At 44.2% G+C, this 25,303-nt stretch overlaps 1 protein-coding gene and 1 non-coding gene across 12 annotated transcripts in view; both read right to left on the reverse strand.

Annotated features, from left to right (window-relative positions):
* LOC135909078 (gonadotropin-releasing hormone receptor-like) overlaps positions 1–25,303 on the reverse strand; it is a 538,207-nt gene that overhangs the window by 280,569 nt on the left and 232,335 nt on the right. The window contains exon 4 of one of the 11 annotated variants that reach the window (XR_011511342.1): positions 15,225–15,304. The exons of the other annotated variants lie outside the window; for them this stretch is intronic. The gene's annotated coding sequence lies outside the window, so the exon portion shown is untranslated. Of the gene's footprint in view, positions 1–15,224; positions 15,305–25,303 lie in introns of those variants that run through there. 11 annotated transcript variants of the gene reach the window in all.
* On the reverse strand, positions 16,997–17,072 carry TRNAS-GGA (transfer RNA serine (anticodon GGA)). Its single transcript has one exon. It is a non-coding gene; the product is annotated as a tRNA-Ser (tRNA).

Below are 25,303 nucleotides of genomic sequence, written 5' to 3' on the forward strand. Positions count from 1 at the left end.
TAACATATACGCGTGTAGACATATAAGCGTCTACACCTACAAGCGTATGCTTAGTTCTGAGCAGGTACACAAGGACGCCATTCGGTTCCAAGAAGAACGTGCGTACAGAGGAAGAGAGTGCGCTTACGGCATAATACGCGATCAGAAACACAATAGTCAAAACCGTATTTCCCGTGTTTTTCTGCTCTTTAAGTGCAGTGCCGACAGGTGTAGTTTACAAAAATGTGATATCGTTATTTATTCTAGGTTTAACAGTTGTAAGTTTGACGCTTGTTTTTAAGATTGTTTTCTAATTCTCGGATTTCGATATAAAAGTAATTTATTCATGGTTCATTGTGTGCAAGCAATGTCATCTAATTCGATGCAGTGAACGCTAAATGCACCAAATACTCCCTTCACGTGTATTTAAATAGGAGAACGCGAAATAAAACATTTTGTTTAGCAAATGGCTCAGAATTACAGCTAGAAATTTCTCACAAGTATACACGAGAGACCTCCTATTCTCAAAATCAACTTTCAGAAGTTTACCTCTAAGTTTCTAAATGCTAATCTTAGAGTGTTATCGTATGCTGTAACATAAGTCGGCCAGAATTTTTGTCCTTTCTTTGTGGTTTAAAATTTCGAGCTAAATTTACAGAGAAGCGCATCTGAAGATTCGTACTGCTACGCTGGGAGGCCAGTTCCTTCTTCGAAGTCATCTCGTGGTATCGTAGGGATCTGGCAAGCAAGTAATAAGCGCACATGTTGTGCGGCAGCTGCTTCACCTCTGCTACTATAGGTAAGCAAAGTGGAAATATAACAAAGGTCATGGTCTCCGTAGCAGTGATATATAGCAGTGACGAGAAGGTTTCAATCCTATATTTCTGTCCTCTCGAACCGAGAAACACTTATATTTGATATCAACGACAACTTTGAGATAAGTTGGCCAAAGTTAAAAATATACTAAGGAACTCAAGAAAGTATTCAAGGTTAGCCCGGTAGCAAGAATGAACTAAGTTTGAACATTGTTGACTGCAGCTGGTGGTGGTGACAAGAAGCAGGAAGCGTCAGATTTTCCGTGTCGCCACACTCAGCGGCAGTACGCCGAGAAGATTGATTTGCTAATGCAGTATGTGTCCTGCCCGCGAAGCTGCTGTCTACTGAAAATGGAAAAGCTTGCCCCCGTTGAGTTCCTCGCTCTTTTTTTTAAGAAGTTGTCAAGAGTCCATTCTGTGTGGCGAAGCAAGAACAGCCAAACAGTGACTAAAATTTGACAGCTCAAAATGAATGGGGTATACAAGGTGGAAGTTGCATAGAAAGCTATTTAGTAAAGTGTGTCACGCTGCAACCTTGTCCCGGCTGTCTGACTCATCCACGCACGGTGCGCTAAGCCTGCTCTCGAATACTTTTCATGTTCAGCAGAGCCCCCATTTTTCAGTGTTTTTATGCCAAACGTTAAAACAATAGAAAGGCCGTAACCACAAAAGATGTCGTAGCTGCCATAACGTACACGACACGCCACAATGTCCGGGAGCAGTATCCAAGAGTTTGTGGTTTTCTGCACGCTCGTTTAACGTGACTCACTGACCCAGTTATTTGTCACGACCTGTATCATACCTGTCTTTGCATGCAGACGCAGTGTGGTCATACTTAGAGAGGGAGAGAGAGAGAGAGAATATTATACTTAAATGATGGCTCTAGGCATAATTAGGGAAGTGGCTAAGGAGAAGGGAGTCATGTAGGGCTCACAATGATAGTTTTCGTCGTATTCACGCGTCCGAGAACCAGACAACTTCAGCGCTCTTGAGAAAGGCCGGATGCTTCCTAACGATATGCGCAGTTCGTAAACGTCGTGTGCACACTTATTTCGAAACGTAAGTGACAGCAATAATAAAGTTATGTATATATATATATATATATATATATATATATATATATATATATATATATATATATATATATATATATATATATATATATATATAGTTTTGTTTTTATTGATGAGTCATACCAGCCGTTTCCACATTTCGATGACTCCTTGTCATGACGGTGAGTCTCAACTAGCTCGGCATGACCATGACGCTAGAATAAACATCTCGTATTATAATATTTCGATCGAGAAAATACCTGTACCTACCTTTACGTACTTTTTTTAAGCTTTTCCACTTGTAGCTATAAAACGACGTTGTCTGTTGCATATTAAATAATGTTCTATTTTCTGTTTCTACACAAATAAATTCGTGTGAAAGAGTTTCTTCTAAAGATGCATGGTTATTCGGAGGGCCAAATATCCAAACATAGAACAAATTTCGTCTTAGGAAAATTTGAAAATTTCTTAACGTGAGTGGGTGACCTGCGTTTAAAGTTACCGCTAACGTGTTTGGACGTGTTCGAGCAAGGTCTTCCTCTTAAACCTATACCCCGACAAATAAGCCCCGTATAACGCTTCGACATTGCCAGATACAACAATATCGGTACCTACCTGCGTCAATTACCAACCTCGGATGTCACATCGACACAACAACGCGCATCTTCAGAGATGCAGCTCGACAACGACAGGGCATTTCATTTTTATGTGTTCATTAAATTACGACGTAGAACTGAGTGGTTTACTACTGAGTGCTTCGCACATAAGATGGTCGGCGTGGTAAAAATACACGGTAAATGATATCCTGGAATGATGGCTCGAACTTTCTGCCCACCTTTCTAGTTTAACAAGTGGTATCTGTTTACAACCTTTTTCTACACACGTAAAAATAAAGGAAATAGAGAGGTCATTCCCTTAATGACATCTTCTAGCATCTCCCTTCAATCAAACATGGCCAGTCCAAATGCAAAACTCGCGGTGAATTGAGTTGTGTTTAACGTCTGAAAGCGAGACATGTTGACGCCGTTGTGAAGACTTGCGGATTACGTTTGACCAGGTAGGATTCAAGACTTCTTTTTTTTTTCGCGTCCCATTGTCGCATTGTCGCATCGTCCCATTGTCCCATTGTCGAGGCGTGCCACTAAAAAACATGTATTTAGTCCTCGTGCTCAACAGGGAGCACCACAGAGCCTACAGCACACGAGACACCGCTGCAGGTGTGATCTCCGATTCTGGACGCGAGTTTCAGATGAGGGAGCAAGCGTGGGGGCTCCCACACGCCCTCATTCAGGGATTCGTCTATTCAGTGCAACACTTAGCGTGCTCGACGACGTCCTCGGCAATTCAGGACACATCCGCTGGCACTCATGTCACTTAGGTGCAGAGCAGGAGGGCTATATTTTCTTCACACGACGTAACCACACACTTCTACCTTCTCTTTCTTGTTTCCTCGTTTCCCTTTTTGTGGGTTCGGATCACGGCCTTTCGACGAAGTCTGAGACGAGAACCTCCAGGATATTCTCGCCTGGTCACGTTCTCGCCATTGAATTACGACCCCTTTGAGAACGGAACGCCCAAACAGTCATCCCGGGTCATCTACGCACGGGTTGTCGGGAATCGTCCCACGCATAAAGGCTTATATGGCATATTGTGGTGACCGCGTAACATATTGTTTCGCATTCTTCCTTCTTTTTTTTTTCTTCTTATGGGTAGACGATTTATGTAAGATACCTGGTGCTCTTGCACACATTGAGAGGACCCCTTGAGAAGAACACAGCTAAATAAAGTACGTAAAAGCCGACATCTCTGCCTCGCGAAGTGCAGCGAATGTAAAAGCTACACATAAACAAGGTTCACGAGAACTTCGTAGTTTGTGCAAGAATGCACTATGTCATGATTGCCTATACTTGTACTGTGATAAAATTGGAAGAAGAATGACGAGGACCTCGTTAAACAACCGAAAGATAGTGATCATGTGGAGTGTGTTTGTTGTGTCAAGGAATGTATACCATCTGTGCTGTTGAAATAAGAAGCCCATTTAACCGGCGTTCACAGCATTTGTAAAAAAAGTAAGCGTATTTGTTTATTTAGACTAATTAATAATAATGATTGAAAAATATGATCCGATTATGAAATCAAATACCCTATACTTTCTCGTGTTTAGGAAAAGAAAAACAAGCCACTGCTTTAACGGTGCAGACCTGGTAACATGAATCAAACAAAACAACATATCACAAAATTTGAAGCGACAGATCTTCATGACGCATAAGGAAAAAAGCTGTTAAATAAATGAGCGCAAGATATTACGCATAAGTAATGTACTGATCCACGCGTCAGCCGCTAAACCGTATCGTGCGTGAAGCAACGATGTCTGTCAAAGCATGGTCGTTCGGATCAGTGGTTGCAATTATATATTTAAAAAATGTTTGTTGACTTAGGCAAACAAATTACTTTTTAACCCCTTTCACGCGTTTGTAACAGGGCGAACTGTGGGACCGACGTAATAGACAGCTCTGACGTCGATTCCCGCTTCGGTCACGTAAGGATGCAGGCAAGAATAGGCATGTCGTGGAATTAGTGGCAGAGACCGGAGACGCGTGCCGTATCTGATCAAAGAAAAACAGCCGCAAATTAGCTCATACCCCTCCAGCTACGCTCCCGACTCCTGTAGGCTTTTATTGCATTAGCATTAAGAGCGTCAAAGTGGAAAAAGTGTATGTGTGGGAAGCCGGTCACGTGGTAAAAGATATATGCAGGGTGTCTTATTATTATTACTTTTCAGCTGCACCAGATTTTCTAAACAAAATGCCTGTTGCAGGTAACACAATTATAATCCTTGATGTAAATTACTCGATGAGACGACCATTACTCGTATGAGAAATCCAAATGCTCAAATGAATACCTAACATAACTAGGATAATTAACTTTCTAAATAATTATTATACTGCACATATATTGATCCACGAATTATAAAACAGTTTGAAAGTAATTATCTGGAAACTATTGTAGCCCTGAGAATTCGTTCCAAGTCGACACGCTTTGCGAACTGACCGGCTGTAACTGTAGATTGTAAATTGTAGATTGAAATATGTGACGTACATTGTTTATTAAAACCTAATTAGCATCTTTATGTTTATAATTCCATTAAGCATCTTTATTTCGTGAAGTATTAGAGGCCACCTCATCGACCTATTTAGATCAGGGATTAGGATTTTTCTCCCTGCCTCAGACAAATTTTTAAAATTTGGTGCAGCTAAAAAAAAACGTGTTTTTTCTGAGCGTGAAAGAAGCCTGCGAATACCAGCAAAATTGCCGCGCGACTGGCCGCTCGAGGCACTTTGCGTGTGATGGCGGCCTTCTTTCACGCTCGGAAAAAAACTTTTATGCAGCGCCCATTGGGCGACAGAAAGCTGTATCGGAAGTTTTTCTCGTTGCACTGCAATTTTATCATTGACTCTTTTCGTCGAATTATATGACTTTAGAAATTAATTGATTCGGAACAGTTACGTAATTAAAAGGAATGACAAACATAACCTGAGTATCTCCAAGCGACGGCAAACAACATCACCTTGGTTCTGTCCAACTAAATGGCACTTGCACGTTTTCAAATCTTGGCGCATGATAGTTGGGACATTCTGTATAAGCTAATGTAATGCTAATCCATTTCTCTCCTACGCACCGCTAAATCGCCACTGAACAAGCATGGTGCCGATGCAAGCATAGGTTCGCTGTTTATTACCGCTCATAGTTACACTCGCTGTTTATGTTACCGCTCAGAGAAAGACAATAATTAAAGATACCTCCGTTCGCTTGGGGTCGTCCTGAAGTCCACAGGCGGTGGGAAGTATACGTTTCACTTGCTATATGCAACAAGGTCGTGGGAATCACTATTTCCACCACGGAAATGTCTCGCCATCTTTCAGAAATATTGTAAAACAAAATAAAAATGCGCTCGGGCTCTATCGTTGCCGCGAAACCGGATCTAGAATGCTTCCGCGCTCTTTGAACCAATCTCAGCGGTTCTGTCTGCTTGGTTGTTTCACGTAACTTGCGGCGCCACAAGGTACGTAAGTGTTTTTAAACATTTTTCTTAGCAACACAAAAACGTCTTTTATAAGGAATATCCTGATTATGGCTATGATCTTGGTCATGAGTGTCTGCTGGCGCTGCAGCATGAAGGTGGCAGCAAGAGAAGCAGACGCGGTACATTTCCAGGGCTGCGCTGTGTCACTTGGCGCACATGTTGGCCTCAAGCAATGTGACGGAAGGCGAAGAACAACTTTTAAGATTTTTGTTTTCTTGCATTCAGAATGACACAAAGGCAGCCCGCGCATTCCGTAGTTGCTGGAATACGATAAAAATAAATCTTGATTATGTTTATTACACCTGCTCAGCCGCAAAAATACACCAAGGTACTTCTGCAAATTTTACTTTTAAAAAATCTGATATCCTCACAGTGAACTTTGGAAAAACCGCCTAAGTATGCCCGTGCGCCGCGACCGTAATATTCACCCGTTAAGTCGAATTTCTAGTTCTCGTTTACTGCTGGCGCCAAAAACCATCACTACCTTGTATATAGCTTAACGAGAACAAATATTCGGCAACTTTTAAGATTAGCTTCCCGTATATAGACTACGAAGGAAATAGAGACTATTCGAATGTACGGAAAACTTGGAATCGTAATTTCGAAATTCGCCCATGTTGAAGAAGTGTGGAGCAATACAGTAGAATGCGTTCCTGGTGACCCGAGCCGACAAGTGCTGCTTTGGTCAACTTATCGAACAGAACTTATTATGGGCCTCATCGCAGTCGATGAGTCTTTCGGAAGACTGCCGATTTCATCTATAGGGATCAGTGCATGCCAGCTTGTGAAACATTAAGCGTTGAATGGCTGTCCTTCGCAGTGGTGTAAATCGCGTTAGTTTGGATGTGGAATACTGGTGTTAATATTTAGTCGCCACGTGCGAACGTTGCACAACCTGACGATGCAACTTGGCCAGTGTAACAGTGGTCGTATGCGTGAGGATCTTTACCGTACTGTAGATTAACACTGTAGTGCAAGCTTTCGAGTTAACCAAACAAAGAAGAGATGATAACCAGAAGCGAAAACGAGGAGATCAGTTAACGTGAAAGCCAGCCGGCTTCCACGCTGGGGTAAGGGGTGAAGGTAGTAAAAAAATGTATAATGAAATACTAAAAAATAAAATCGAAAGAGAGCCTCCATAGAGGCTACGGAGCTCGCTGCAGCTATTACTCTATCGCAGTCGCGTGTTCAAAAAGCGGAGCCACATTATTAAATCCTCCCGCCCATGACAACAAGAAACAAAGAGAATTGTACCTCCTCACCACGGCGTGACAATTAAACGGCACGAAAGAACAGCGACACCTGCTGCGAGATGCACGGCGTTAACGTCCACTTGCACATCGCGAGTAGGCACTTTCAGCGCAAGCACCAGCATGCGAAGCCGCCGGTGAGTTCGCACCACTGCGCGTTCACACGGCTTCGACCTCTCGCCAAATGATTACGTGCAGTTTAGTTCAACATTTTGACGCGTTTCAAGGCTACCCGCGTGTTCCGTCGAGAGTCGATAATGACGTGACCGCTTGAGCTTTCGCGCCTAATCGCCCAAGCACTTAAGCGTCACTATGTGAACAAGTAATTAACAGCCAATTGTTGGAGGACGGTCATAATGAACCTGAAAGGAAATGGGCTCCTTTGTTCGGAAGCGGGTGCCCAGGAAGGAGCGCCCGTGCCAGGCTACATTGACGCAACTCGGAACAAGAGTGTCAACGTTCTGCGCAGAACAATGTCTTTCGGGCTCACATTGTAGCATTTCTCTCCACAAATTTCGCCATGAGCGTGGCGGCTTTTGCAATGGCCGTTAGCATTGTCAGTGCAGATGGGCAAAATAAAATTTTGATGATATCTAGGACAAAGAAATGATAGCATAACTTGGGAGACACTGGATTTTTCTGCAGCCAATAGTTGTTTCTGAACATGTTCGATCAAGCGTAGCTGATAGCGAAATAGCGAAGCAAGTCTATTTCAACGCAAAGGACACACACACACATACAGATAAGTAAGTAGTACTTATGTACGTACGTGAACCACTTAGTTTTGACTTTACGTACGTAAGTACGAACAGTTACGAACAAAGCCTACAGATCACATGTTGAGGATCCAAATCGCGCCAAACAATGAGATGAGAGACACAGCCAGCGTTGTGTTTGCCTCTACTTCCCGTCCCGCTTTTTGAGCTGTTCACGGTCTTGACAATATGCAGCAACAATAGCCTCAGGCTACATTTTCCAAAATTCCTCGCTTAATTTCTGCTAAACTGCAAGTTTAAGCGTGACGCGCATGTAAATGAGGCGTGGATGACGTTTAGAGCACCTCGGGCAAAAAAAAAAGCGTGACACGCCTTCATGTGGGCGTGAGGACAAGACTGCGTGCCGTGGTTCGGTCTTGCGCGAACGAGCCGCGCACGCGTGAAAAACGCAAATCACGCGCTTAACATCCCGCGGAGCGCTCGCGCTGGAGCTTTCCACCACGCACATAAGAATTCGAATACGAGATCCGTGATATATCACGTGATCTGCGCCGAGCATGCGAGAACAACGCCCTGCGCCTCCTCACTGCCTTGCGAGGAATACGAAACTTTTTTTTGGAGAGACTGAAGGAGACCGCGGTGTTTTGAAGGCTGCGCTCAGCCATTTTCGGAGTCGATTTTCCGGCGGACTGCCAGGATCGACGTTCGTTCATTGCAACAAAGAGCCTCCGGTCTTAACTGTGAAAGTTCATGTGCATCGACATGTTCACTTCTACCGACATTAATGGAGTACAACGCGGGTGTTACATGCATATATTGTGCACTGTGCCGCGTTTATGAGACTTTACGAGAGAGAATCCAGCGTGGGCTTACGGCTCGAGAGCAGCATTTCTATACGGATAATGGAAATGTTGCAGCCCCTCACCTGCCATTCATGGATGATTTAGATATATGAGTAGGAACGTTAATTATTATTCGCTTTTATTAAATCGCGGCTAACTGCCTATTTCTCATATGATTTCCGATATATGCTTGAATGATGTGTTGTGCGAAACTTGCCGTAATGGTGCATTTATTGGAAAGCGAGAAAGCGAGAACCTATTAACCTACTATCTAAATAGGGAGTAGTCAGCCTCGTGCTTATTTAACAAGTTTGAACGCCGGGCTGTTGAATTCCTCTGAACTGTTCGGTTTATTGTGCGGAAGTACAGAATTCCCAAAATTTCTTTTGCTTTTATTTTATATTTGCCAGCTCACCGTTCTCTCTCGGCCCACTGCCATTTCAACTAGTGGAAGGGTGGTGAGCTGGGAGTATGTCACTGTGCATTTTCACCATGTTTCTTCTCGTGATTTGGAACTCTGTTCATGGCCCATCAATGGGGCATGCCGCGTACGCCGCGTAGTTGTCGCGTATGGCACTCATAGTATACCGCTACCTATAAAGCGAAAATTCATAATTTCGTCACCTATTTGTCGACTGACATCCCAGACCTTCATCTCAGAAGCGCCTCATGCGAGGTTGCAACAACATGTGCTACGTTATTGGCAACCTAAATTGCACTCGGAATTAATATATCTATCTGTGTAGCTCCGCATATTTTACATTTTGTGCTTTAAAGAGAGGAAGTGTGACTTTTTTCAATGAACATGAGTATACTTTTCCCGTTGCAGCTCTTGATTTCCAGCTGTAAACCCATCTATACCCACAGTGAGAGTTCACGTGTGATGTGTTCACGTAGAATGCCATTCCTGTCAAAATTTCCGTCTCCATTGGGTTGGGAATTAGGCGTAACTACGTTTTTCTAGATAATTTTTGATTAGGTATTAAAAGGTTTCATCGAATGTGTTGCCAGTTGTGTTCAAATATTTTAACTTTATATTGATGGAGGGCATGACGGAATAAAATTAATTACAGCTATGTGTCTCACCTAAATACGTATTGCACATCGTTCTATAGTTTTTCAGGTTAAATTTGAAAGCCAACTAATGTTTGGAAATAGGATTGACAAAAATGAACAACAATTGAGAAAGTTCCTTCTGATCATATCAAAAGTACTGAAATTATCTGAGCCTTCATGGGTCGCTTTAGAAGCGTGCTTGTGATCCAGGCTTGTAATGCATGCCCTCATAACTGCGGTGAGTTGACCCTATTTTTCATATCGCCTACTTCTAAGAACTTCCAAACTGCAACATTTTAAGAGCAGTCAGTAAGGGAAATATCAGAAGTGGTGCAATCAGTTTTGAAGCAGTGAAAAAGCATGCGGTCTTCGTTACCACACTTGTTCCAAAAGAAACATGTTTTCAACTAGATAGCGCCGCAGAGCTTGCTATCTTCCAATGCGCGGCGCCGCAGAGCACGGTTGAGAGGGCATTCGTCCTTTTGTGCAAGGAGATACCGAACGGCTTGTTTACGTTTTTTATTCTTTTGCACCGTTTAAATGTGCCAGGGCTTAGCAAAGCCCGTTCTAATTGGATTAGTTTCAGTGTCACCGGTGGAGCATCTTGCGCAATCTCAGTGCAGCATACTCAGCTTCTAGTTCACCGGCATACTGCCACTGTCATAGCGCCTTGGTTCGTCACAGTCAGCGCCTTCAAAGCAGAAGGTAATAGGGGTGGACTGCGAAGAGCTTGGTGACCAACGTGCGCTTCTCAGAAGCGACCCAAGCACCCAAGCCGATCAGGGCCGGTGCTTCTTCTTTGCTTCCAATGCATGGAGCGAAGGGGCGAGCGGGGGGATGGGTCTTTTTGCTCCTCACTCCATCCCCTCTGCCCCCTCGGGAACTTTTTCTAAGCGTGGAGATCGGTCACGCCATAATAAGCGTGGGAAGAGGGGTCTTTATCACACCTGCAGGCATGAAGCGGGGTTGATGATCACGCCTAGTAGGCGTGATTGTTAAGCTTGGAAAAATATCACGCTCAGATTCAGCGTGTAAAAAACTGCAAACGCACGCTAAGCGCAGATGTTCTTTTTTAGAGTGTACGGATACATTTTTCTATCTTTTTTTTTAATGAGAAGCTTCCTTTGCCTACTATACCGAGTTTACGCTTTGCTGTATGACATGCCGTAGATGTGGGTTATATTTCCACACGATCCCGTCACTAAAGTTGCGCCCACCTCTTTTTATATTCTTGACAAAGTTATTCCTCGGTATTTTAAGAATCACATACAGCCCATAAACAAACGACATAAAACAAAACACCGACAGCGCATGCCTTTTATGTTAGATCTTCTCACACTGAAACATTAAAAGTACGAAACAATAACAGAAACCCCGAATTATCAAATTTTTCCAAACCTTCGGGATCGGTCCACGCAAGAGGCCGCATTTCTGCCATAAAGTTCGCTTTCGTGTTTAGCGTTCGCCGCCAGCGTTTCGAGGTAAACGTTAAGGTTACACAAGCTGCGGTAGGCGGGAAGTGTGAGAAGCAGTCGGGGATCTTGAATTGCAACCGCGTTCCCCTCTTTAAAAAGGCGAAGCTTAATCGTCCTGCAATTTTTACTCCTCCAACCGTGGGTATACAGACCACTCCTCTCAGAGCGCGACAAATACAGCTCCATCGCAAGCGCGCATCACATGTAGCGTAGCGCCGAAATAACCCGCGATCTTGCTATGCTGTCCAGATGCAGATACAGTATTAAAGTCTGTGGCGAAGGTCACATGCACCCGCGAGCTTGTTTTAATGAAACTTGTGGGCTGCGCTTCCGTAGTGGAACAGGCGCTGTCGCTCAAGCTCCACGCGTCTTGGGAGAATGGCTCTCCCGCCGCTGACGTGCGAGCACGAGTGACCAGAGAATGACGGATGTGAAATGAACGAGGGAAAGCGGAATTCCTTTGAGGTTTCTCCACACTTCAAGGTCTTGTGTATTTCGGTGCAAGCCTTTTTGTGGGGTTCACTTTTCCTGCGGCTAGATAAAAAAGAAAGACAAACTGAAGACAGTTTCATTACTACGCGTCGTGCTTGGGGAACTAACGTCAGTGATTGATCCGACTTTGTTTTTGATTAGGTGCCACGTTTTTTGTTTGTTTTGTGTTTCGTTTCATGAACCGTTTCTTTGGTAGAAATACCTAACCCTAAATGCTTGCCGAGAAATCTTCTTTTATAGAAGAAAGAACACATTGTCTCGAAGATGACGGATAACATAACGCAGAAAGAGCTGCATTCAATAAGATGATGTTATTATAATATTATATTACCACATTTGCTTTTGCAAGTCAGGAAAGCTTTTTCTAATGAAAACATGGCAAACGTTTTGAATAGGAAAGAGTCGACGTATAAAGGTGGAAAGTCTGTGAAACGGGCTGTTCGTTATTATTTTTTTTATTTTGAGGGAGTTAGTCGCGGGACATATTAGGCACAATATAAACGCAAATAAATGCTTGTAACTCTTCGTCGTGCCGGAACTGTAGCAATGTCTCTGCAAACTTAATGTCCGTTCCCCAACGGGGTCTAGCTGGTTTAGCTTGCGAACGCAATGCGTACCCAAAGAGCACAGCCAACCGTTTGCGCCTTTCAAAGCTTTCGTCTGCGAGGTGGACAGAAATGAACTCGTAATTTGTTCCGTGAGTGGATGGATAAATTTTCTTGTGTGATTCTTTTTCGGTCAAAGAAAGACGATGGCGATGCACGCGTGATGCATGCGTGATCCTAAAGCCTTCTCCATTGCATTTGTATTCATTTCTACGGAAACTGGTAGTACCTGCATGCAATCAAATGAGTTTCCGTGCAAATCAACAGATTGGAGCAAGTTTCATGAATGCAATAATGGCCCAACCTTGAAAGCTACACAAAGCTACGAAAGAAACTCGTACCGATTTCCAAAAGAAATGAAATGTTCGCTGGTGAAGAAAAATTAATCCTCACTTTGGTATCGACTCCAGCACCATGCAGCGCATTTACGGCGTTATTTCCTCATCACTCCTGCTGCAGTTTGTGTTGCCAATTAATTCGCTCTCACTCTATTGTTTCGTAGCTTTTGTTTACTTCACCAGGTAAATCGGCTGCAGAATAGAACGTGCTGAAAGAAATGAAACGTAAAATACACTAAATTACCTAACAGGACACAACGGGAATATTGGAAATTCACCGGCTGATTACCTCACAAATGAAGAGAAACTGCAACTTCCAGTTACAAGAATGCAAATTAAAACTTTTTACAAGAAGATAGCGCAGAACATTTTTCAATGAAATCTGGAATGAGGAGGACACATTTAGTTGTACGTATACGTACACACACAAGAACTTTTTCCAACAACCTGTGCGTCTCTCAAGCCCTAAAGCATTGTCAGGCCATGGAAGAATTTCTTCGTACGTTCAAGCATCTAAAATAAGGAAATTCCACGTGCGCCCACCCGCCGTGGTTGCTCAGTGGCTATGGTGTTAGGCTGCTGAGCACGAGGTCGCGGGATCGAATCCCGACCACGGCGGCCGCATTTCGATGGGGGCGAAATGCGAAAACACCCGTGTACTTAGATTTAGGTGCACGTTAAAGAACCCCAGGTGGTCGAGATTCCCAGAGCCCTCCACTACGGCGTGCCTCATAATCAGAAAGTGGTTTTGGCACGTAAAACCCCATAATTTAATTTTTTTTTCCACATGCGCCTGTGCTGATTTTTATCCGCGCACAATAACGAATCTTTACTGCGACCGTTTCATTTTAGAAATGGATAACGGTTTCCTTCGTACCTTTGTGCTATACCTTCAAGCGGATGCCAACTTTTCTTTCTTTTTTTTTTCTTTCTTTAGTGACCCGACTAGAATCGAATCCCTTTATAACATAGCGTTTGACGCCTTCAAAAACTCTTTGTACCAGTAACTTAGTTACCAGATCTTATACCGATCCTTCGTTACCGGACCTTAGCTATACTGCGGTGTCCGTGCCCTCCCACAGGGACTTCGTTGCGGTGCTGGCCGGTGTTTCCTATGCTCACCGCTACTCTCTGGCGCCTATTGCGGGAAGAGGTGGTGCCGCCTCCTGCCTTCGGTGCAGATCAACAAATCAGCCCTTGGAGACACCTATATTCCTTCGTTGTACAGGCTGCAGTGTACAGACTGTTATAGGGGTCGTCGTTGTAATAGCATTCACAATAGACATGAAAAATAAGGATTCGGCCACGACATACAAAATCCTTCATTATCGAGGTAATTTTGGTGTACAGGCATTAGACCGTATCTGAGACGCCGCACGCATATTATGAATTTTCTCGAGCATTAGGAGCATTGTACATGTCATTACACTGTCACCTAAGGGCTTCATTTTAGGAAAGCAAAATTTTATTACACACACACACACACACACACACACACACACACACACACACACACACACACGCACACACACACACACACACATATATATATATATATATATATATATATATATATATATATATATATATATATATATATATATATATATATATATATATATATATATATATATATATATATATATATATATATATATATATATATGATTTGCTTGTCAGCGGTACGCATGAAGGTTAGACTACATTCCAATATTGTGTGGCACTGCTGAGAAGAGCTGTCGCGAAATATATTTCGCTATGATGAAAGGTCATGGCAGCTTGGCTCACACAGTAGTCTTCGTTGTCTACAATGGAAAACGCCTCTGCGAAGTCGCGTGCTACTTTATCCGCGCGTTTGAATAGAATCGTGCTTTCCTCCAAACTTCAGCAGTAACCACAAGGCTGCTCCCCAAGCTTTGACGAAAGCCAGAGGAATAGTAAACTACCAATAGTAAGTGCTCTCCTGTGTTCTTCTGTCGTCATTGCCCCTCGGCGCTTTCTTAGAAATCAATCCACACCACCTTGCCAATTCGCCACTTTGTTAACTAAAGGCTTATTTTTTACTCGCTAGAATATTTCCGGCGCATTGCACGCATGTAATCATCCCTGTCTGCGCATCTCTCCGAACCTGGTGATGACGGTGTTCCATCCTTGTGCGTTAATTGCGTTTGCGCGACGCAGAAAACGCGAGCGCTCCCCTACGAGAGCAGGCTTCATATATCGCTACCGCCACATAGCAAAGCGCTCACACATTCGCACTTCATTTATTTGGCTCTCGGCACTCAAGCTTGGCGAACTCATTCAATCCACCGCTCGTTGCGGCATCATTTTTCATGCTTGATTGGAGTTAGTGATCGATGGCAGCACTTTCCGCGAAAAATGTGTTTCCCGGTTAACATATGAAGGCGGTCTCCTGCGTACACCCACGGCTTTAATTGAAGCAGTGGCGAGGCATTCTTGGCTATTAACCAGTTTTGCATCGTGCAGTTCACTGACATTTGCTGCTTCGCAGCTGCACCACCGCTTGTATTGTGTTTGTGGCAGTCGATGGGCCAGCTGGTAAGCGTTTGAGTTGCTCCACTCTGTAATGATGCAAAGCTCTGAAAGGCAAAATAAGAAAAAAATGAAAGGAAATGACTAGGCACGACTCTAATGGAAGAACTTCGTGGTTACACGGTGATTCGTGGCCAAGCTCATGAGGTTCCCGAGACGTAAGAGGATGCGGTTTCAAAACCAGCATTCACAAAAAGTCTGCTATGTAAGTGGCATCCGTGATTGGCCATCGCTGCGGCGATCGATCTTTTTATCAAGCTGATTGCTATCACGAGCGGCGGAAGCTGTAACGTCAGCAAGATAATGCAGATTTTTAGATTATGGGCACTGATTTGCGAAGCCATAATGTACGACCTGTCTGTCACTCGCCGGCCATCCGGTTCTTTACATTTTTTGTACGATGAATTAAAAGTGCTTATTTGAAGAAGTTCGCGGGCGCCTTGCGAAGCGTACTTATACGGGACAAGTATTGCGAACTTAACTCGACTGGCCTGGCCAACGACGGCTAGAAAACCTAAGGCACGCACGACGCCTCCTCGCCCAAGCACCTTGGATCGACTTGGATCGACGGCTGCAGCTATACTAACAGCAGGCTGGATATGTCAGGACTCGAAGAGCTTTAGCTGGCTTGCAGTGACTTCAGCGGTGACGTTGGCTAAAACGCAAAGAAGTCAATTTTTGGGGGGGTCTTTTTGTCATAATTTGGGCAATAATGTTATCAAAATTATAGCATCACTGCATTAATGTTGCATTTGCCAACTGTTTTTCGAAGGAATGGCATACTACGCATTTTTAACATTCTTTAATGCAGGCACATTTGTAGGTGACCCTGTCTAATTTCGAGTGTAATCAGACATATGTGAATGAGACGCATTTATTAGTCAGAGATAACTACTACTACGACTACTAGTACTACTACTACTAGTAGTAGTGGTAGTAGTAGTAGTAGTAGAAGTAGTAGTAGTAGCAGTAGTAGTAGTAGTAGTAGTACTGCTGCTAGACATTGATGTGCTATGCGGTGTCCCTGCCGTTAGTGCCAGCTCGCTGCCAAGCTTGTTTGATGCCACAGTTATTGATAGCGATATTGTAAAGAAAGTACAAGGCCTCCAGCTGTAATATGTGTTGCAGCTGGAAGCGTCTTCTTCGTGCGTATTTCTTTGTCATGTAACACATGTTGCAGGTTACTGCACTCCGGTATCACCAAAGAAGCTGTTGGGGCAATCCTGCAAGAATAACCTTAGGATGAATAATGAAGAGATAGACATTCGTAAAAATACCCTTATTACGAGTGGCGGGCTAAGGTTGCCGGTTAAGCTTGCAAGTGCTGTCCTTAGAAAGGAAATTGTGCTTGACAAACTTAGGAGTCCACGGCTCACCACTCAGTTATTCTCACTTCCTGAGCAAAACGAAACATTACACGCTCTTTTGTGTGACGTTAACAATGCTATTGATGACCTGGATGCGATGCCGCGTGTTCTTGAATCGATGAGACAGAACGCATGCAAAGCTGAGTACACTGGCCTCCGAGTGAATACGAGCCCACGCAGTATCCACAAGCGGGGTTTGTTAGATCAGTGAGAACATGTGTGCAGAACACGGGCTCATAATTCAGGTTTCACAGATGCAAAGTGCTGGATGGTGAATAAAGGGAAATCAGACATCCACCCGTTCGTAGCAATTGCTACAAAGGAAACCCATACGGGTTCCTCGAAAGAAAAGCCTCATAGTTGAAGAAAAATTGGTCCTGGTCCGGGACTCGAACCCGGGGCCACCGCCTTTCCGGGGCAGCCGCTCTACCATCTGAGCTAACCAGGCGGCTAGCAGATCGTAGGGCGAAGTCAAATTTGTCGACAACACGAAGCAAAGGCAACTGTTCAACGTAGTGGTTCTGCGGAAACCCGCAAGGTGGAAAGAAGTAATGAATAAAGGGAAATCAGACTTCTATGTCATCTCTGAATGCTCTGTCATGCGTTATCAGCATGACAGAGCATTCTCGACAGGAAAGTAGTGAGCGCAGCGTTGTCAAGAAAGGAAACGCAAGCAAGACAAATGACGATTACAGTTGTGTGGCAAATACACAACCCAAAGGGTGTAAGCTTTTTTTAGAGTGTACGCATTCCGCATAGGGATAGCCGACACCGCATCATGTGGCGGTTGCGGTGACGCGGAAAGGATTCGTCATGTTCTTTGCCAGTGCCAGCAGTGCAGTGGTGCAGAGACAATCGCTTTCCGTCGTGCTGAACCAGTTGGACGACCAGCTTCTGTCGAAAGAATTCTGAAATGTCGACGCGACTTAACATCGCATCAGAATTCCGTGCAAGTGCTGTTGCGCTTCTTCGGATAACCGGCCTGTGTGAACGCCTGTGATTGGAACGCCTTTTCTGTTGCCAGGTTTTCGTTTTTTTTAGTCTTTTTTTTTCTTCTCTCTCATTGTCGTCTTTACAATCCCTATATCCCTCACTCCCGTGCAGAGATGCAAACCGGAAACTCGCCACTGAGTAACGTTCCTGCCTTTCTCCCTCTCTCTCTTGGTCCCTGGGTAGGCGTAAGGGGATAGATAGATAGATAGATAGATAGATAGATAGATAGATAGATAGATAGATAGATAGATAGATAGATAGATAGATAGATAGATAGATAGATAGATAGATAGATAGATAGATAGATAGATAGATAGATAGATAGATAGATAGATAGATAGATAGATAGATAGATAGATAGATAGATAGATAGATAGATAGATAGATAGATAGATAGATAGATAGATAGATAGATAGATAGATAGATAGATAGATAGATAGATAGATAGATAGATAGATAGATAGATAGATAGATAGATAGATAGATAGATAGATAGATAGATAGATAGATAGATAGATAGATAGATAGATAGATAGATAGATAGATAGATAGATAGATAGATAGATAGATAGATAGATAGATAGATTAGATAGATAGATAGATAGATAGAAAACAGCTGAAGTAGGCGAACAATACTAATCGCCTTAAAAATGTTTCATTCTAGAACTGTCCAACTGCCGCTGCCACGTTAGAGCCGAAAACGCTGGCGTCAAGTAAATAAAGACAAGCGACCGCCGAAGAGGATAAGCCAGGCTCTTGCTGCTTACCCGACGCTTCACAACGCCAACATTGAAGACGTCTGTTTGGCTATGTAACGTGCCCGGCTGGGAACTTAAATATAAAAACAGGAACCAATTTCCCGCGCAACTGCAACGATGATCACGGCGAAAATGCATTGATCACTCTCCTGGGAGAGCAACAAGCGGCTCCGAAACACAGCGGCATAAGCTTCTGTATCTACGTCGGCGCTGTCGTACTTTCGTCACGTGCGATGCCGAATAGTTGGTGATACGTGAGTTTGCAGCGGCTGAAAACAACGACAAAAACTTGCGACAACGTGCACGTGGGTTGTCGTTGCCGAACGTGGACATCGTTCCCAAGGGGTAATGCGCTTCTCTAATTGTAATTACTGCGCATGAGTTGGCAGGTTCACTGTTAATTTCCTCGGGTGGTTCTTCTGTGTTTATGTGTAACGCAGAAAGCGTTTTTCTTCCAATTTCGCGGAGCTGAACGAGAAGCTGGCGTCTTCAGGCGGCACGCGTGCTGTGACTGCTGAACGCAAATTGTCGTTCTATAGGCTGTGTACAGAAGCACGTGCAAGCACGATGGCCTTTGTTCTCACTGAATTCTCACAACGCTACGTTTCCAAGCTGGCTACGTGGAATACCACATCGCGGGACTAGGATTTCCTTTGTAAGCGGTTTATAGACCGTTTCATCGGGCGAGGAGGATAGGGCGCGCAGAGAGCCTTTCCTCCTCTCTGGCTTGGGTGTTCCGGCGCGGCGCTGCTTGAAAGTATTGCGGTCGCGTGTTGCGGAACGATTTCGAGATGTTTTACATCTTACTTTGTGAAATTTACGCCATGTTCGTTCATATAAGGTCGTCAGGGAAGCCTTTCAGTGCATCGGTAACTACTGTAGGCATAAATATGTCTTGGGGGCGCAAAAATGTGACGCGCATAATCAGCCGCGGTGTATGCGCATTATCAGTCGCGGTGCATGTATGTGTGGTTTACTATTTTGCTTGTATCGATTTTAATTCAACAAAGAAAACCATCGTCTCTGTATTACCAGCATTAAATGGTAAATCAGCTCACTGTCTGATCAATTGGCGAAGGAAGTAAAACATAAAGCATAAGAGCGCATGCTCGTGCACGGCCAACCTAAGGCAACCACGAAACATCTGAGCGGCAGGCGCTATCAAATATTTGGGATACAATGGCATCGTTCTCACGCATTTCAAGTCTAGTATGCTTGAAATTACCATATGTCCACGCTAGCCTTGCTGCACGAGGCCCATGGCGCTGCTCAACAAAGCGATCACTGCGGTTGGTGAGCCAGCACGATACATATATAAGCTGTGTGCTTCGGCATTGCCTTTTTGGCCTGCATACAGCCATAATATATGAGAGGGTTCGCATAGAAAGAATGCGATGGCAATTTTTGAGCGCAAAATTTCTGTAATACGTATGAGTGCGTCGTAGAGAACTGAACGAACACAACCAAAAAAATAATTCGGTTATCATCCTCTTTCTCTAAAAAAAGCAAGAGACAACGGGCTAACGCCGCACAACGTTTATAAATATATAGCCGCTGATGCCGTATGCTTGGACCATGCGCTATATAGAACAAAGATATCTGTAATCCAGCACCTACTACTGCTTAGGACGCACGTGAAGTTCGTAAACGGTCGCTTTGATGGACAAGCTTCATTCTGACTGTAAGGTATGCTGCTGTTACTAGCTAAAACTATTTTATTCGTGGGTGGGAACCTCATTCACCCAACCAAGTAGTCACGCAATGCAACCTGCAGCGAACAGTTTGAACGCTTGTCAAAGTATAACAGCACAGCTCTTGTAGTAACAGAAGAGTACCTACGCTGTTACGACCGTCGCGTATGTTGCATGGCTCCTAAACCGCAGCTTAGAAATACAGGATAATACTGCAATAAGGTCACATTAGTGATTGGAGCAATCAGAAATACACAATTGATCTCCGAGGCTCATTGCAGGCTCAAATATGCGCGCACACATCGCACTGTGTGTTCTGTCCACCTCATCGCCAGCAGAAATTCCGGCCACGACGCCTTGAACTACTTCAGCACGTCTCACAGAACCGTTTACCACGTAGAAGACACACGTCATACTAAACAGACCGCACGACTGCGAAAACAAACGGCAGAACCTACCGCCGAGCGCATACCTCCCATCCAAAAGACCCCGCTCACACAAGCCAGTATGGCGCTGCTCATAGGCGGCGCCACTGCGTTCACAATATGGCGGCGCCTACGAAAAAACGGTCTATACAACAGGCAATTGCTGAAACGCTTCGCCGGGGTGCTCTCCTGGTTACTTAAATAGCACATTTCAATTACATTTGACTGCACAGTTAGCTTTGGTACATATCTTTTTTCCCGATGCACGCTCAATATAAGAATGCAATCAGCGTTAAAAGTTGTTGGTCTTTCTTTAACGTATTACTTGCGCTGACGGTGCGAAACATGCTGACTCCTTACGCGAAGCTTGGGTTGCAGCAGATTAAAATCAATCCTTCCCTCTGCTTGTTAAGCAACACGCTTTCATTAAGGATGCTCCCGAATCATGAAAACTCTCAGGAAACGGGATTTCGCACATTTCCAAGGTGCACAGAGGGTTTTTTTTTTTTTGACAGAGTGGCTAAATAAATGATAAATGCTGAACAAATGATAAAAGCTAATTATTTGCCGCTGTTTTATTACTTCTTTCGCAGATTTTAACTCCACCCTTTAGCACGCAAGAACGACCGTCCCGAGCCGCCAATGCAAACACTCGGGAAAGAGACGCGCCATTCCTCCTACCGCGCACACAAGCGCCATCTGGGTGGCCTCCGTCATGGCTGCAGGCGTGACTCCAAGCCTGCTCCCGCGTGACCTCTGCATTGTTTTTCTTTTTTTGCAGATTCATACGCGACGATACAGAGGACATTTTTAGTTTTCTTCTTGGAGCCGAGCGCAGTTCTTCCATTGCTCGCTTCGTCAGCTTGTTCGTGGCGCGTGTGAAGCTGTTTCCACCTTGTCATGCATGTCGTGCACGTTGCAAGGTTGCCAGAGGTCCTGCGATTTGCACAGTTACATTTGTTTCTTTGTGACTGCGTGCGCTGAAATGACACGCGGATTACTAATGCTAGGGCGAGGTACTTTTTTTTTTTGCTGAAGCTCGAGAAAATCTGGCAACATAGGAAGGCTGGGCACGCGCCCAGTAACACCATCAGAGGATTGAGCCTCCTTCTGTTTACCTCAGCGACCACTACCTATTCTTTTGTTCCTCTATGGGCTATGTTATCCTTGCCTTTATATACTGTTCTTGTACTCTATTATTATTATTATTATTATTATTATTATTATTATTATTATTATTATTATTATTATTATTATTATTACGTTTTGTTTAGTATCGGACCCCACCTCTCTTCCTAATATAAATCGAGGATGCATGCCTTCTTAATGCCTCTTCCTGTTGCTCTCCTGCCGCTGTTCCCACTCCTACTGCGACACATTACGGAGTTAACACTATCGGGAAGATTACTTAGGCTGACATTTCTGAGAGAATATACAGACATTCACCATGAAGCACACTTACCACGCGAACAGAAATTCGCACGAGAGTCGTCCAGCTGGGGCATTGCGACCGTTCACGCAACACTCTCAACAATAGCGCAGCGCTACGCCACGCCCACTGAGAGAGGTACGTCATACTCGAGCGAAAGCCGTATGATCAAACCATCGAATGGCGCATCATCGAACACAGCTTCATAGAAGTTTAATCGATCGCAATGTTTGCTCTAAAATATTATGGACGTTACATTTGAAAGCACTGCAGACACGGTTCGTTCATTTCAAAGAACTATATTATTTCACAGAACAGCGATGTTAAATTTGCGTACAACTAAAATCATCTCGAAAGTCAACTTCTTGCCGCCAGGTGGGACATCACAGGGTTATTACTGTAGCAAAAATCATAGGGAGCGCCAGATATGACACACAGTCAAAAAAATGCAAGACATTGCGAACTTCCTAATAAATGCTTGATTTTTCACTGAGCGCGTGCGTGTATGTGTGTGCGTGCGTACGTGCGTGCGTGTGTGTGTGTGTGTGTGTGTGTGTGCGTGTGTGTGTGTGTGTGTGTGTATGTGTGTGTGTGTGTGTGTGTGTGTGTGTGTCTGCGCGCGTGTTTGTGCGCGTACGTGTGTACGTGCGCGCGTGTGTGTTTGCGTCTGTGTGTGTTTGTTTGTGTGTGCGTGCGTCTCTATGCACTAAAGGACTAAATGACTGTCTGCAGTCTATGGGTCAGTACCTTTGCAAATATTTAATAACCAACGTTACGTACCGATATCGGCCTATATTCGTTTACTATCTTTTTTACTGCATTACCAGTGATCTTTGAGATTAAGGTCGTGTGGCCATGATAGAAATACGGAGGAAGCTCACATGCTTGTAGGCTTCTTGAAAAGGAGCTCAAGGATGCAGGAATGCCCGAAATCACATATAAAATTCAGCCCTAGGGGCATCAGGGCCAGGCATTTTGTTTTGCTGTAGAGTTTCGACGGCAAACTTAATTTCTCCTCCAGTTATTGGCCCGTCAACGCTGAATCGATCATGTTCTTGTAAGTGTGGCATATGAGAAATAAATTGACCAGCTTTTCTTTTTTTCGTAAGCATTGTGATGCCTAACTGCAGTGAAAACATTTTATCAAGAGCTTTAAATGTGGTTCTCATGTGCGACGTTTCCGTGTATACACAGAAACCAGTGCCTCCTAGACAGCAGGCAGGCGCACTCTGCCTTATGACTTCATGCTACTTGGGCCGAAAATTCCATTTCCAAGACCGGCGTGACGAAAGCGGTGACGTCAGAATCACCGCGGCTTACTCGGGAGGTTCCCCATTCGATTCTATGGCGCCGTCGGGCAAGGTAGCACGACATCACGGATCGAAGTGAACCGGCCTTGTGCTATCTAGGAGGCGTTGGCCAAGCGTCTCAACGCGCTCGCTTGCCCGCGAGGAGTTCATAACTCGAAGGACCGCTCAGCGGCGTTCAATTCATTTTTAACGCTTTCGCATTCACAACTCATAAGAAGCGCTTAGGCGACCTCGGATTTTTGCGCACTACTTTGTTGAAAATGACGAGCTTACAAAGTCGCGAAGCCGTTTCATTCAGAGGGACGAAGCTTATGCAAATCCATGTACTGCCCATCATTCCCTTGCTGGCTGAACCACCCCGCTTGCAGCTGCGGCACACACTAGCGCCAAATTTCCCTCTAGTAATTATTGTGCGAAGCCCGATGGAGCGAAGCACCTGCTTTGCATGTATGGCATGCGGAAAACCTCGAGCGGCAATTGACTCTGTTATTTTATTGCATTCAGTGGAGATATGATTGTTTACAGGTACATACAGCACAGCTGTTTGGAAAAGAATCATTTTAAGCTCGATGCGCCAACACCTTTCATTTTCGGTCATAGCCAGTGATAATAACGTTCTGAACGCACTTACGGCCCAAGGGCTAAACATACAGAGACCCAAAAAGAACACAGAGAGCTAGTTGGATAAACCATTAATTTGCCTATATCGTTTACCTTACTAAGATAATTATGTATCGCAAACATCCCTCATATCAAAATGGAAGCGAGCGTTATTTCACCAAATATTAAAATTTTGTGTTAGGGCGCACTAACAATTCGATGAAACTGCTTTCGATAATATGGTATTCGGGAAAATAACTTCGATAATATAGCAGGACCCCTACTGTGGCATCGAAAGAGACGCTCGTCAACAACCACGGAGAAGAAAGATTGATAAAAAAAAAGGAATAAACAGAGAGAGTCAGTCTCAAACAGACATTGCCTCTGGCACTTCTTCGGGAACAAGCAAAACTGGAAGTGACTGGGCACCGAAGAATAAGGCAATCACAAGGACTCTGCTATAGAGAGAAAAAAATAAAAAACGCAAGAATATAACAAACGAACAAAAAGGAATCAGTCAATAGCAATGGCGGTGCCTAACTATGCACGCACTTAGAGCCATAAATGCATCCGCAAGGGACCAGTCGCGCACCGCTGGCCGTTCCCTTTTATTTATTTTTTGAGCAGAATGGCACCGGAGGGGCGTTTTATTTCACTTATGCTCGGCAGATGAGAAAGCCCGTTTCATTAAGCTTCCATCGCAAACGGCTGGAGTCATTAGGTGCGTTCCGCCGGGCCCGGCGAGAAAGGGTTCTGCTTAATGACCGAAATGTACTGCATTATAGGGAGACCATACTGCAGTTCTTTAATGTGAAACAAAGCAGGATCCGCGCTCGTGCGCTCACTTTCGCTTTTCTTTCTCTCTTCTTTCTTTTTTTTGTCCGCTATGCTAGACAAGTGGACGCCATGCTCTTCCATAACCAATTACAGTTCATCTTTTCTCTGAAGCGGAGGAAACCAAAGCAGGGTACCGAAACATTCCCTATTTACATATGCGTAAATGACTGCACAAGGATCAGCGTAGCATCGAGAGCGAGAATAATTATAAGGGGATATGACGGGCTCGATTTTTTTGTTAGTCACAACTACCAGAAGAAACAGGTAATGAAGCCAGCGAAAGCCAAGGACTTAAGAATGGTAACGTTTTATCGAATTGTACAAAAAAAAATGGTAACAAGTAATTAAAGTGTACGAAAAGGTAATGATGTATAGGTGGTATTAGAGTCGTCGGACGATCCCACCGCTGTTACCGGTTGCAGGAGTTGTCAGACGATCTCGCCGCTGCCACCATTTGTAAGCGCAGAATGTCGTTGTGAGGAACTTGGGAGGAACTAGGCGAACAGGGCTTATTTACAGTATTTACATTATTTACATTTGAACATAGGATACATTTACACAGTCTATAGCGTGATACCCGAATGGAGCCCACAAGACGAAGCATACAGCAAAGAAGCACACAGCTCAAGAGTACA

Source organism: Dermacentor albipictus, chromosome 1, assembly GCF_038994185.2.
Source record: "Dermacentor albipictus isolate Rhodes 1998 colony chromosome 1, USDA_Dalb.pri_finalv2, whole genome shotgun sequence".
NCBI lineage: Eukaryota > Metazoa > Arthropoda > Arachnida > Ixodida > Ixodidae > Dermacentor > Dermacentor albipictus.